Source organism: Boleophthalmus pectinirostris, unplaced genomic scaffold (assembly GCF_026225935.1).
Source record: "Boleophthalmus pectinirostris isolate CB_2022bp ecotype Guang Dong unplaced genomic scaffold, ASM2622593v1 HiC_scaffold_20, whole genome shotgun sequence".
NCBI lineage: Eukaryota > Metazoa > Chordata > Actinopteri > Gobiiformes > Gobiidae > Boleophthalmus > Boleophthalmus pectinirostris.
This window is the reverse complement of record NW_026571153.1, coordinates 12155341-12169675: the sequence shown is the minus strand read 5'-3', so window position 1 is coordinate 12169675 and position 14335 is coordinate 12155341. Positions and strand designations below refer to the sequence as shown.

Here is a 14335-nt window from a genome sequence, read left to right as displayed (position 1 = left end):
CCCACAGGTCAGGGCCATGTCATCTGAGACACAGTTTCCAATTTCAACAAAATACTTCCTGTCTTCTAGATAGGACTTGAACCAGTTTAGTACAGTACCAGAGATGCCCACCCAGTCCTCTAGTCTCTGTAAGAGGATCCCATGATCGACAGTGTCAAAAGCAGCACTCAGATCTAACAGGATCAAGACTGAGACTTTGCCTGCATCAGTGTTCAAGCGGATGTCATTTGTCACCTTGATAAGAGCAGTCTCAGTGCTGTGGTGGGCTCTAAAACCTGACTGGAAAACATCAAAGGAGTTGTTCATTTGGAGAAAGTTCGTAAGCTGTTGGTAAACAGCTTTTTCAAGGACTTTGCCAAAAAACGGCAGATTTGAGATGGGTCGGAAATTGTTCAGTACTGTGGCATCAAGACTGCTCTTCTTTAGGAGAGGCTTAATGACCGCGTTTGGGAATGTTCCAGATTGAAGTGACATGTTAACTATGTGAGTGAGTGGTGAAAGTAAACTGTTGAGGACAGACTTTAGAAATCTAGTGGGTAACATGTCCAGGCAGCAAGTAGATGAACTCAGACTGGTAACGATCTCTAAAACAGTAAAGAAAGGCATAAATTGTCATTTGTTTAAGTAAGATACAGAAAAGCTGCTTAAAAATAACTAAAACACAAAGAAAATGTGACTAAACGCACTCACATTAGGGCTAAGTGCAGAACAATTTTCCCAATTACACACTCATTTCACAATTTTATTATTACTAACCACCACAAACCAGGGATGTTCCTGTTTTTTATTTTTGAAAATCTGGTCAACCGAGCTATAGGAGAAAGTGTGAGGGGGTAGAAACACCATTTAATGGATTTGTCAAATGAGTGACACCATTTACCAAGTGTTGTCACATGGGCGTATGCAACCACACATCCAGGTAAGTCCATTATACACGATATTTAATCATCATAATCGTTATCTGGACTATAAATAACTCTAATTACGTGTAGCTTGTAGGAAATCACTGCACGCTACTTGCCTGGTGTGACAATGGAGAGAGTGAACCCAGCCTAGATTGGCATTGGCCCTAGTCTCTGGAGTGGGCCACCCCTGGGTTAGGTGGTCTATTCTGGAAGAGGGCAGGAAGAGGTCTGCTGCTCCCACGATGCACACACCACTTTATAGGATCACACATTACGTTTCTACTGGGAATCCTGTGGGGAGGTGTGACAAAATGACGCTAAAGACTGAGAAAAAAATGGACTCTGCAGTTCAGTTGCTTTGTGGGTTAAAAGTATTGGATATGGCCACCTTTGGATCACTTAACCAAACATAATTATTGGGTAATTCAGATGGGTGGCAGCTAAAATGAATATTGTTAAAACACTGATTTCTGTTGTTATCTAGCAAATTTATGTAATTTTTCTCAATGTCTGGAAGTATTTTTACATTTCAGAGTATATTTTTCTGTCCTGAAACATGTTTTTTGTTACATTGAAAAAAATAAGAAACATAAATCATCTGGTTTGTGCAGAAAATATTTTGCGTAAGGGTTAAGTTGTTACTGTTTCAATGCATTTCAATGTTTCTGCAGCTGTAGGGGAGGCATTTGAAAGAGGCACGTTGAACAATAAGACTACTGTACTTACACAGGCCCCTGAGGCTCAAAGAACATCACTCCAGATTTCTACACAAGCTTGTCTCCCACCATAACATCTGCATTTAACACAGCAGAGCGTAGTCACAAACTGGTCATACTGTTACCAATTTAGTTTTATCTATTTTTGAAGACAGTTTGTCAAAACAATTTTATGACACTTGAACAGCCTTAAATGTTTGAACTGTATTTTTCATAGTCGTGGGCGAGAGCTAGCCGCAGTATTTGCAGTAGAATGAAAGTAGAAAGCCTAGAAATTGTAGTAAGATCCCTTAAGTAGTAGGCCCAGTAGTATTTTAGCAGTAGTAGTTATCTGGAAGTAGTAGTTGTTGCAGTTGGCTGAAAGTAGTAACCTTAAAGAAGTATTGTGAAACAGTTTTTGTTTTTTTTATTACTATTACTATTATTTTCCTATTTTATTTTGACTTGTACATATCCATTTATATAATTATGTCTTATCTGACAGGTCTCTTGGTCTTTTTTGCTTCTTATTTAGAATACATTATATTGTGAATGTGTGAGCTACTGTGTCCAAATAATTTCCCTTGTGGATCAATAAAGTTTGTCTAAGTCTAAGTCTAATGTTAGTAGTAATAGTCGAAATAGGCGTAATCCATAAGTATTAGCAGTTTTTTAGTAGTACAGCTGACTGGAAGAAAAAGTAATAGGCCAAAAGTAGTAGTAGTGTTTTATAGGGATGTAACAATAACCAAAATATTGTGATATCGTATCGTCAAAGTTCTCACAATAATATTGTGGACCATCACAAATATATGGAATTACAAGTGTCTTTGCTTAAATGAAAAGTTATGGTGCAGCAAAAAAAAAAGACAGAGGGAACCATGAGCCTTTGCTCCATTTCAGTGCAGATTACAGGAAGAAAAAACAGTTCTAAGCACTTTTAAGTCTTAGTTTTTTAAGTCTTGTCAAGGCTTTTTAAGAGGAAAAAGTAGCATATAAGCCTCCACAAAATATCGCAATAAATATCATACTGTGAGGTATATATCGTGAAAATATTGCACCAATTTGGATATTGTTACATCCCTAATCGTGAGCCTCCCCACCATATCGTGAGCTTTCCCATGATATCGGAATAAATATCATACAGTGAGGTTCATACCGTGACGATTTCGTATAGTCAGATTTGGATATCGTTACACCCCTAGTGTTTTAGTAATAGATGGGTGAAACTATTAAGGTTGTAGTAAAATACTGAAAATAATTGTAGTAGTATAGTCTGAAAGTATTGGGTATTAGTAGAAAATTTGTTGAATGCAGTAGAAGCAGTAGTTGCAGTCTGAAAGTAGTATAAATATTTGGTTAAGAGTATAATTTAAAGTACAACTTGAGTATATCCTCCACTAAAGGAAACCATAATTAATTGCAGTCATAGAAGAAGAGAATGTTGTTTTGAGAACCATATTTGGTCAGTTCTTTATCTCATGTCAATTACATTACTTGAAATAAATGATTTAACAAAGGAAACAATTGAAAAGAAACAACCACTCCATGACAGCAGGGATGACGTCAATCTTTAATGTCATATGGCCTTGAATGTCTTCATTTTACATTTTCATAAAAACCTCTCTTTTTGATTCAACTTTTTTTCATGATTTCTTAAACAAACAAACCTATTAACCTCTGCAATTCACTGAAATGCATTTTCTCCTCACAGCGGTCTACATAAGGTACATAAATATTAACAGTACTGTATAAGAAAAAAACAAAAACCCACACACATGCCGTGAACATGCACAGAACACATACACGATTATACTGAAAACATTTGGATAGGCGCTTTTCACTTGGAGAACTTGGGATGTCATTATTGGTTGGGCTTCCAGGATCGTCGTCAGTACCAGTCAAAATGTACTATCTGGGATTTCACAGTGAATGATGTAGATAAAAACATATTCAAAAACATTAAATCCACTCAGTCAATTACAAACACATAAAACTCTTAAAATTACCAAAATGAATATACAATTAAACTTACAATAATACTTACATTGACTTATATAAGGGGCTATAAAACAATTCCAAAACAACACGCACACACCTTATAAATACTTAAAAATTTGGTGCCGTATTGGCTAAAAAAAGCAGTCCGGCTTCATAAAATCAGTTGATATCATATGCATATTATAGTTCATTACAAAAACATGAATATTTGAAGTTGATTGCCAAGCTGGACAAAAGCTTCGATTTGCTTTTTCTTTTTTTTTTTTTGCTCTTGATTGTCACATGATTTTGAAATGTGACACGACCTCATCAGCAAAAACACAAAATTTGCTTTGTGTGTTGACTTGAATGAAAATCGGCGTAAAATGTCAAGAAGATGATCAGATATGTCAAACAGCCAGACATTATTGCAGGCGCACGAAACACACATTTACAAAAGGTTGTTATTTTTCCCCCTGTCCGATTACAATGATGTAAATTTGAGTTGTACAAAGTCTCCTAAAAATAGACAAAAGATAATTGCTTAAAGTGAATATTGTTTCTGATTGCTCTTTTGGAATGACACCAAAAGACACGCTAGACAAAAAATAATAATATAATAATGTTATACTTCATAAGAAATCAAAATGAAGACTACAAAGCTGTCACAACTGAATCATCGTTTCACTAGCCGAACAGCTCTCCAGTGTAAAAAATACCTTTGGTCTTTTGTTTCTTTCTCCTTCTTCACAACAAAAAGGGTCTAATTTTAGCAGGGCTCAGTTCGGAAATGTTCAGACGGTCACTTTTCTATTGCTAAAGATGGCTTCTTGCTGCTGTCAATAGGTTGCGTTCACATTCTTGAATTGGACGATGTTATAATTTCAAACGGACGGCATGGGTCTGCAACTCTATGGGAGATTTGCTGTTTTTATAAAAATAATAATCCACAAATGTTGACCCTAATCATTATATTTTAGTCAGGGCTTGGCTCTACAAACTTGCCATATTAACCATCAGAATGGCACCACTTTCTGAAGCTATTATGAAAGAATAATTAATTTTTTTTTATATTTATGCTGCCAGAGAATACGCTGAAATTTGTCCACTTTTTTCACGAGGATAGGCACGGTAATTACAGAAATTACAAAAATCAGGTAAACAAATCTCTTTTAAACAGCAAATTCTGGCAAAGAAATCAAACCTGTCCTCAGTTTTAACTTTTAGGATTCTATAAGGTTGTGAACGAAACCTAAAATGCCCTTCAAAGCGTTGATCTGGATTTGAAAAAGACAAAAACAAATACATTCTGAGCTAAATATGTAATCACTCGTTATCACTGCTCAGTTGTACGACTAAAGACAAGTGTTTGCTTCATTGGGTTTAAATACGCTCGAGCAAACAGAACTCCACTCACAAAACACGCAGCACTGTGCAAAAGCAATAGGCAGGTCGGACGATTGAAAATGAAAATTATAGTAGGGACTTTTGTCATTAGGGTGTATTAAAAGTGCACTATGTAACTTTGCTGATGGAAGGCCTGCCTGTCTCCACTGAGGCATTAAAAAACCCATCTCCATCTCCAATCTAAGTTACGGGTCAGGTCTGTGGAGAAGAGACTGCTTACAGTAAGAATTATGTTTTTAAATGTACTTTTGAGCAATAAAAACACCTGTAATTGAACCATGCATGTTTGATAAGTTTAATATCATATTGTAAGTAATAATAATCTCTGTGGTGGCAGACTCATAACAGAAAATGTTACTTAGTTCATCTTTAATGGCCTTATTTTGCAATACTAAAAGCTAGGGATGTAACGATATCCAAATCTCACAGTATAATATTGTCACGATATTCATTTCACTCCACATTTATTCTGAAGAGACTAATAAAATTGTAGATAGGACACTTTTTTTGCTTTTAAAAAACCTTGACAAGCCTGTGGTGACTGAAGCTGTGAATCATTACTCTCATAATCTCAATAATTAAGCAGAAAAACATATTTCTTCATGTCATCTGCACTGAAATGAATCACGGGATGTGTAGTTCCCTTTATTTATAAGCTGTTGCTGCTATAAAACAATGCTTTAAGGCAAAGGAACTTGTAATTTGGTTTATTGTGACAGTCCATGATATTATTGTAAGATTTTTGATTATTGTTACATCCCTACTAAAAATTTTATTATTGTTCTTGGTTTGGGCAAATATTGTATGTACTGACAAAAGTAGGTAAATATAGTCTAATTTGACTCCTCCAAACTTGGTTAAAACCTTTGCACAGCACAATTAAAATAAAAAATCAAATCATCACATGACTGCTTTGGTATAACACAGCGACTCAAATGGCAAAGAAGAAGCAGGAGTATGAAAGTAGTTCCTTACACACTTTAACAACAATCATACAATTCAAACAAACATATTTTCGATTACAAAAATACCTTTTTGTCTTTCGTTAAAATATCTAAAAATGTACAGCATTGGGTTTTTTTTTCTTTTTTTGCAAAATCATGCTTCAACATTATTAATAATCGTAATAACATTAATATGAATGATATACAGAATAATAATAATTATAGTCATAGAATAACATTATCAGTAAAGGACACATATTATGCATTTTTGTGGCTTTAATTCCCTTTTAAACATGCTTTTGGTCACCTTGGGATTAGTATTTCACAAGTTAAAATTATTTTGTAAAACACTTTATAAACAACACGTCCATTTCCAATTAGGTGTTTAGGCGTTGGAGCTCCCTCTGTTGTCAGCAACAGGAATGAAAACAAACAAATGAAGCACAGAATAGATGGTTTAGGAAGTCTGTATTTTTACCTATGATGCAACAATCACGGCAAAAAGCAAACCGAGAAGATGACTTTGGATTTATGAAACACACGTGAATGAAGCAAAACACAACTCCAGGTATGTTTTTGAACAGGAGACAACAATATAACATGATTAAAAGCTAAATAAAAGGTCAGTTTTGCATAATACGTGTCCTTTAAGCATTTTGTCCACACTTCCTTGCTGTGGCCTTTCTTGAGGGCTGCATATTGGAACGCTCCTTTGGTCTCTACGCTTGCATATTCTCCACAATGCAAAGTCAACGGCCTGCTTATCTTCACAGACAAAGAGGTGTGTGCGCTTCTAGTCATGCAATGCCTTGTACCTTATTCAAAAGGTGTTGGAGGAAGTGTAGCCAAAGTGCCGCCGATCCATTTCCGACTATGTAACAGTATAAAAAAAAGGGGGGGATGTCTTCGTAAGGGCGGGAGGAGGAGAGGAAGGGAGGGAGGAGTGGGCTCGATGTGTGATGGAGGCTGGGTTTGCATGTCCTGAGGCTCGTGAGGCTGCTGCTGCTACTGCTACTGCCTGAGAGAGACAGAAAAGAGAGAGAAAGAGAGGGGTGAGAAAGAGGAGAGGGAAAGAAAGAAAAGAAAAGAAGAAAGAAAAAGAGAGAGAGGTGAGGACAGGAGGCATGTGAGAGAGAAAGGAAGGAAGAAAGAGAAAGTGTGACGGAAGAAGAAACAGAGAATGGAGAAGAAAAAGGGATAAGAGAGAATAAAGGAGAGAGGGGGGAGGGGAAAGGAAGAGATGGGTGAGAAAGAGAGAGAGGAGAGAAGAGGCAGGAAAGGAGGAGGGGGTAGTAGAAGAGACAGAAAAAGAGAGGGAAAGTGAGAAAGGGTGAGGGTAGTAGAAGAGAGAGAAAGACAAGAGAGAGAGAGTGAGAGAGAGAGAGAGAAAGGAGGGGGTAGTAGGAGAAAGACAGACAAGAAAGAGAGCGAGTGAGAGAAAGGAGGGGATAGTAGAAGAGGGAGAGAAACAAGAGAGAGAGAGAGAGAGAGGTGGGTAGTAGAAGAGAGAGAGAGAGAGAGAGAGAGAGAGGTGGGGTAGTAGAAGAGAGAAAGACAAGAGACAGAGAAGAGTGAAGAGTGAAGAAGAGAGAGAAAGGAGGGGTAGTCGAAGAGGGAGAGAAACAAGAGAAAGAGAGAGAAGATTGCAAGAAAGGAGGGGTATAGTAGAAGAGAGAGGATGACGAGAGAAAGACAAGAAAGAGAAAGAGTGAGAGAAAGGAGGGGGTAGTAGAAGGGAGAGAAAGAGAGAGAAAGTGAGAAAGGTGGGGGTAGTAGAAGAGAGAAAGACAAGAGAGAGAGAGTGAGAGAAAGGAGAAGAAGGAGAGAAAGTGAGAAAGGAAGGAGTAGAAGAAAGAGAAAGACAAGAGAGAGAGATAGAAGAGTACAAGAAGGTGGTGGAGGGGGGTAGTAGAAGAGCGAGAAATAGAGAGAACAAAAGGAGGATAGAAAGAGAGGAGAGCAAGGAGAGAGAGAGAGAGGAGACAGACAGGAGGAAGAGATGGAAAGAGGTTACCATGGTCACAGTGCACAATGTCAGCTAATGAAAACACAAGGGACCGACAAGGGTGAACTCCTGCACGGGATAAACATTTACCAAAATATGACCTTCAATTTGAGAATTCAGATTTTAATATGAGGGTTCATTAACATTTGCAGTATTGTAACAAAATATTTTTCCCTTTCATTACCTAAACTAAGGTAAAAATGCTAAACAAAGTGTTGTCCCTGACTTAAAACAGTGAAACAATGAAATACAAAATATGAAATTAACATGATTTAACCTTACAAAAACAATATTAAAATGTCAAACTTGATTTCGATACGCAAAACTATACCACAATCATAAAAAGACTGTACAATAGAATTTAATTTTCAACATTAAATCATAGTATTATCTTTCAAATTATCATCTGCTCTTATATTTGTATAATATAAGTCGTTCAAAGTACTTCGATACTAGTTTTAATATTGTTAGTAACAGATTTTTTATACTTTTGACAACTCTATTTGCTAATACTCTATATTCTACTTGTATTTATTGATTGTCAGATCCACAAAACAATTATTCTTTACTTTACTTTACACAGTAACAACAAAAAATGCCAGGTCTTCGCTTTCCTATTGTTTCAAATATTATTCACAAACCCTTATATTTTCTGTAACTCATCCACGATGCAAAGTGACATACTGTTGATATTTCAGTTCTGGTCAGTTGAACAAAGAAAAAAAAAAGTATCTGGGTTTTTCACACACAAGTTTACACGTTGGAATCATCGCCAGAAGGAGAAGAGGACATGTGAAAGGGAGCAGAGGTGTGATTTACACATCTGTCCACTCACCAGGCTGCATAGTAGGGTTGTCAACAGTATTAGAACTCACATACTTATAGATAATAAAAACTGTATAAAAATTAGATGCATATTTTAGTATCATTATTGGAAAATTGGTCAGAAATTGGATCTTTACTGAATAGTTTTAGAAAGATCTTGAGCGTTATCAGAACTACTATAAGAGCACATGTTAGAGCTGTATCTGTTCTGACAAGCGCAGCAACAAGATTTGGAATTGTTTTAGCACAAGGATTCTGTTCAAAGTTCACATTTTGAAAGCGTTCAGGAGCTGTCAAAAACACTGAAATATGAACTGCCAAACAATGTTTTTCAGTGTACAGTACGGTATTTCAGTGTATATCTGTACAGAATCTAAACTACAATTCAGTTTAAAGGTTTTTTGCAGAGTAAGAATAAGAATATTTACTTGGTTGTGGAGAAAATCTGTGAATTAAATCCATTCAAATTGCACTTTTAATTAGATTATGATTAATCTTGAATCTCTACCACACTGTAACATAAAGATCACACTATTATTTGTCATTCTAAACAAGTCTATTGTCTAAAAAGAGCATTTTATTATAATTGTGGTATTGAAATTGAGTATTTTTATTATATTGATTAAAGAATATATAGAGTTTGACATTTTAGTATTGCCAAAACACTCCTGCAGACACTTACCAACGCTACGCTGCCCGGTAGGAAGAGGAGCAGGGGCTGTCCTCCTGGATTCAAGATGGACACAAGAAGAAGAAGCAGTCAGCAAAGGCCCTCACAGCCGCCCGGAGCCACCATCACACATCAGGGACCTACAACAACAACAACAACAACAACAAATCAACAACATTTAAACCATAAAAAGTCTGGTTTGTAACTTTGGACCAGATGAAATACTTAAATAAAAGTTTGAGATATGATATGAAATTGGGCTCACTTATTATCATGTGTAGATTTTCTTTGCAATAACGTGCAAATTTTTGTTTTAATACGATATGATTTGAAATGTAAAAGGTTTAAATAAGTAACTTTTATGGTTGTTCATTGGTTGATTCTGCTATTTCTTTGTTTAATGATACAGCATAGTTCAAAATTGATTAACTGGGATTATCCCATCATGACAGGCATATTTATCATGGGTACTTTTTCTTTGTACAAGTGTGAAATCTTTTATTATTTTCCTATAATATGATGATACTGTATTTGAGCTGAATGTGACTCATTATAGATTGCAATATTGTACAGTGAGAATATGCTTTGGGGTAAGGCTGTGCAATTAATTGAAATTTGATCTTAATTTCAATTTGTGGGTCAAACTTGAGTTAACTTAAGAATATATATATATATATATATATATATATATATATATATATATATATATATATATATATATATATATATATATATATATATATATATATATAATATATATATATATATATATATATATATATTTTAATGCAGAGATTGTAGAACAGCTGGTTATTTAGTTTAGTTTATTTTGGATACATTTAAGTTTTTCAATGCCTTATTTCATGTAAAGTATATTTTATTCATTTTATGTTTTATACATTGCAAAACTCCTCTAAGATATTTGTAGCCTTTATTTATGTATTTATTTTATTTTTTATTTTTTTTCAAGAGAGAAATGCTGAATAAATACATTGTTTAGCTAAAAAATACTCATTTGAATAATCATGACTTCAATATTGACTAAAAATAATCGTGATAAAGATATATTTCCATAATTGAGAAGCACTACTTTGGGATGATTCTGCTTTTGGATTCTTACTTCAGTGGCGTAAGTTTCAACACTTTCATTTATCATCTTATTTTTTTTTTTTTTTTAATCATCACATCAAATTTTTCATTGTGACAGGTTAGTTGGGCAATATGGCAAAAATGTAGTATTCTTCGATCACAGTTGATTTATTTTTCCTCATCCAAAACAAATAAAAATGGATTAATTTCATGATCAAACTGATAAGGAGCGATGATATATGAAACCTTACAAACCTTGATCTTTGGTTATCAAGTGATCAGTTTACATTTCATAATATTAACATAATGCAAAATTTATTTATCTAATCACGCACTGACTTTATGGCCAAAAAATTATTACTCTTAGTTCATATCTCCAACTAAGGAAATCAAAACATTTCCCAATATGATGTCATCCGAGGTCTTATTTCCCAACATTGACTTCGAAATTTAACATGGCAATAATATTTCCATTACAATCCAGCCAAAACATGTAATGCCATTTAAGGACACGTACAAATGAATAACTTTGTTCCCAGAAACCGTGCATAATTAGACATACAATTCAATTATCTAACAAACACAGTATGGTCCTGTGAGTCAGCTGACAGTGACTCCGCATAAATGTTTCTCAGTGCTCCTCTCAACTATCTCCTTTGTCTCCTGTGATCCCGCAAAGAAATCCCCCTCTCAACTAAAGAAGGAACGCTTAACCCCCCTGACCCTCCTAAAACTACCCCCAGATGTAACACCAAAAATAGGCATCTCACGGACTTTGCTAACTCAAGTTCAGAAGGGAATAGTCAAAAAATTCATACTTTGCACTGACATCACGCTGGGGTAGTTCTACATATATGTCCGTTGGCGTTATGTTCAGCAGTTTTCAAGGTAACACAATGTACAGATAAGCAAACACAGACCAAAACGTTATAAATATTAAATCTGAAAATTCAAGGTAGAAAAATAAAATGGATTTTAACACATTGTAATTAATTTTATGTGTGAGAGACTTGTTTACGCACACAAAACATCTCACCTGCTAAGTGTCAGTTCTTTCTGGATAGACTATTATAAGGCGCAATATCAATAATGTTGAATTCTCTTGTCTGTTTTCATACATAAAGTGCACTGGATTATAAGGCGCATTGAGACTGATCCCTTAGCCCAGACGTGAGTAATTCGCCCGGCGTTGCCTCCCTGTTTTGGTGAATGTGTATTATGAATGTGAATAGATAATTTAAGTTAGTTGTTTTGTTTTTTTTTGTATCAGGAGGACTCAAATATACACTGAGTAATAGTCCGATGAGGTTTATTTGGTCTTTTGATAATTTGTTATTAGGTTCTTTTTTCAGACTAAGAGTTTGTTTTCATACCTGACAGTTTCGACTGTCACGTGATGTTGCTGTGACGTGTCCAGTCAGCTGATTTATACAGGTTTTGGCGCTGTCTTCCTACCAGTGGAGGCAGGACGGCAGCGCCATCAGTCCGACTTCCTCAGGACAGTATCCCAGGTGTGTGAGAGTAAAAAAGCCCCCTCATTATTATTTCCGTTTTTCGATTGCCTCTTTAATCCAGCGACGATGTTTGTTTTCCTCTGTCTCAATGATGATGTTTGCTCTGGGACGAGGGGCTTTTTTACTCTCACACACCTGGGATACTGTCCTGAGGAAGTCGGACTGCAGATGGTGTTGTCGTCCTGCCCCCCACCCGTAGAAAAACAGCACCACAGCAACATCACGTGATCACTCTGAGGAAGACCACTAGTGAGCAGTCGAAACTGTCAGGTCTGAAAAAATAACTTAATAACATATACATTGAGTAATAATGTGTTTAATGCAGCTTTCCGCACATTTGTTTACATTTTACCGAAACAAAACTTAAAACCACATGGCTAATTTGCATAAACTACAAGCGCTGGAAAAAATTTGCTCCCTCCTTGTGCCTTGATGTGGTCAGCTTCTGTTGGACTAGTCTGCAAGGTTCCTGACTACAGTAGCCGTAATGCTCCGACAATCCATCAAGCGGTGCGGCTTTGTAGCTTACCAAAGTCGTACTAAAACTTTTTGACAGATTTTTAAACGCCGTGTACCACATAAAATCGGTTCAAAGGCAGTAAGCACAACCAGAATTAATACATAAGGCAGATTACATGGCGCAGTGTTGATTTACGAGAAGATTAAAGTATTTTAAGTGTGCCTTATAGTCCAAAAAATACGTTAAGTCTACTTTGACAGTGCTTCAAACAGAATAGTGCTTTCAGTTAACTTCACACCCCCAGGGAACATTGGAGAGATCAGCTGCAAAGTGTAAATAAACAATTAGATAACCAAGACTAAGCCTGCACAATGAACACTGCTCGCCCATGTGTGATCCACCTGTAAATCTGTAGAATAGTGTGAATCGGCACTGGTACAATCCACTGAAGTCACTACTCCTGCTTTTCATTCTGTCCATATGCTGCACTGTGAATAACCTTAATCATAGTGACTTATTGTAACATAACAGTAGGATTGGGCCTGCAAGCTTAATCGCAATCAAATCAAAATCACAGTTTTAATGGACGCAATTTGGAACAAGCAAAGGCTGAAATTCTTTTTACCTTACCGAGTGCCATGATTTCCTACACAAAAAACTAAATATCCTGTCTTATTCTGCATAAAAAACTGCTAACTCTTGTAGTTTAGATCTGCAAACATGTTCTGAAAGGGGATTCTTGGTCAGTTCATGTTTTCTTTTTTCCAAATCTAATCATAATCACAATCACAATCATTTGACTTGGTATTTTTTCTTGTTCATATACGTAGGCCATGGTTTTGAAGCGTTATATTTTTATTCTACTGGCCTAGAGTCTTATCTTATCATATACACATAATTTATGGAGGGATGCAGACATGGAGGAGACAGTCGGAGTGGCCTGGGACATGGCTGGCCTCGCTAATGCCCTGTTGCGCGTTCAATCAGGGATGAGCCAATCGATGTGCAGCTAGCTATACGGTCGCATGGCTAAACTAACGCGGCGCATACCTCCAGACCAACCTATTTGTTCAAGCTGAGGAGGCGAGGTTTACCGATTGGGTTGATCATTGAACATGTCGGAGCAGATTAAGCTGAGGTTTAGCGATTCACAGGCTTAATGTGTTACATCCAGTAAGCTACAGGACGTGTAAGTGTGAGATAGGTAAACAAGTACTGTTTGACAATGTGGGTGGTGCCTCTTCTCAGTGCGCGCACTGTTAGGGCTGATGTGGATGTTTGAACCAATAACTGATACATACGATATTTGTCTTGTTGCTAATACTGGAAATGTATGTTAAATCATAGTTAAAGAAGACATATTGTGGTTTTGTCTGCTATGTCTATACACAGTAGGTATGCTCTATGTTACTCTATATTACGTTATTATTTGGACATTTTAAGTTGCAATATTGATCTAAAATGTCTTAATAAAAGAAACAAGCCTGATGACTTCCACATTATAAAACGGCGGTGCCCAATGGCAGAACACATCGGTGTAAACGAAAGCCACACAGCTGTCAGCACCTCCTGTGGATCGCTGCAAATCACATTAGTGAGTAACACATATTTTTTTCATTTGTACCAAAATGACATCTTGAATACAGGTGTATAAAGATAACTCAAACATTCATGAATAACTCTATAAAACTATTTTGAGAGGGAAAAGCTCTAAAAAGTTGCTTTTGCATAACATGTCCGCTTTAAGTTCACAAATTAACAAAAAAAAAATTAACAAAATGTATCTGAGATATTAATTATTTGTTGCATGACTCATTAGTTAAAAAACAAAAAATCTGACG

At 36.1% G+C, this 14335-nt stretch overlaps 1 protein-coding gene across 1 annotated transcript in view; it reads right to left on the bottom strand.

The window, feature by feature from the left end:
- Positions 1-3149: 3149 nt before the first annotated feature.
- Positions 3150-14335, bottom strand: part of LOC110159335 (RNA-binding protein with multiple splicing-like) — an 89877-nt gene continuing 78691 nt past the window's right edge. The window contains exons 8-9 of the mRNA XM_055156530.1: positions 9444-9571; positions 3150-6949 (exon numbers count right to left, since the gene is read on the bottom strand). The gene's annotated coding sequence lies outside the window, so the exon portion shown is untranslated. The remainder of the gene's footprint in view (positions 6950-9443; positions 9572-14335) is intronic.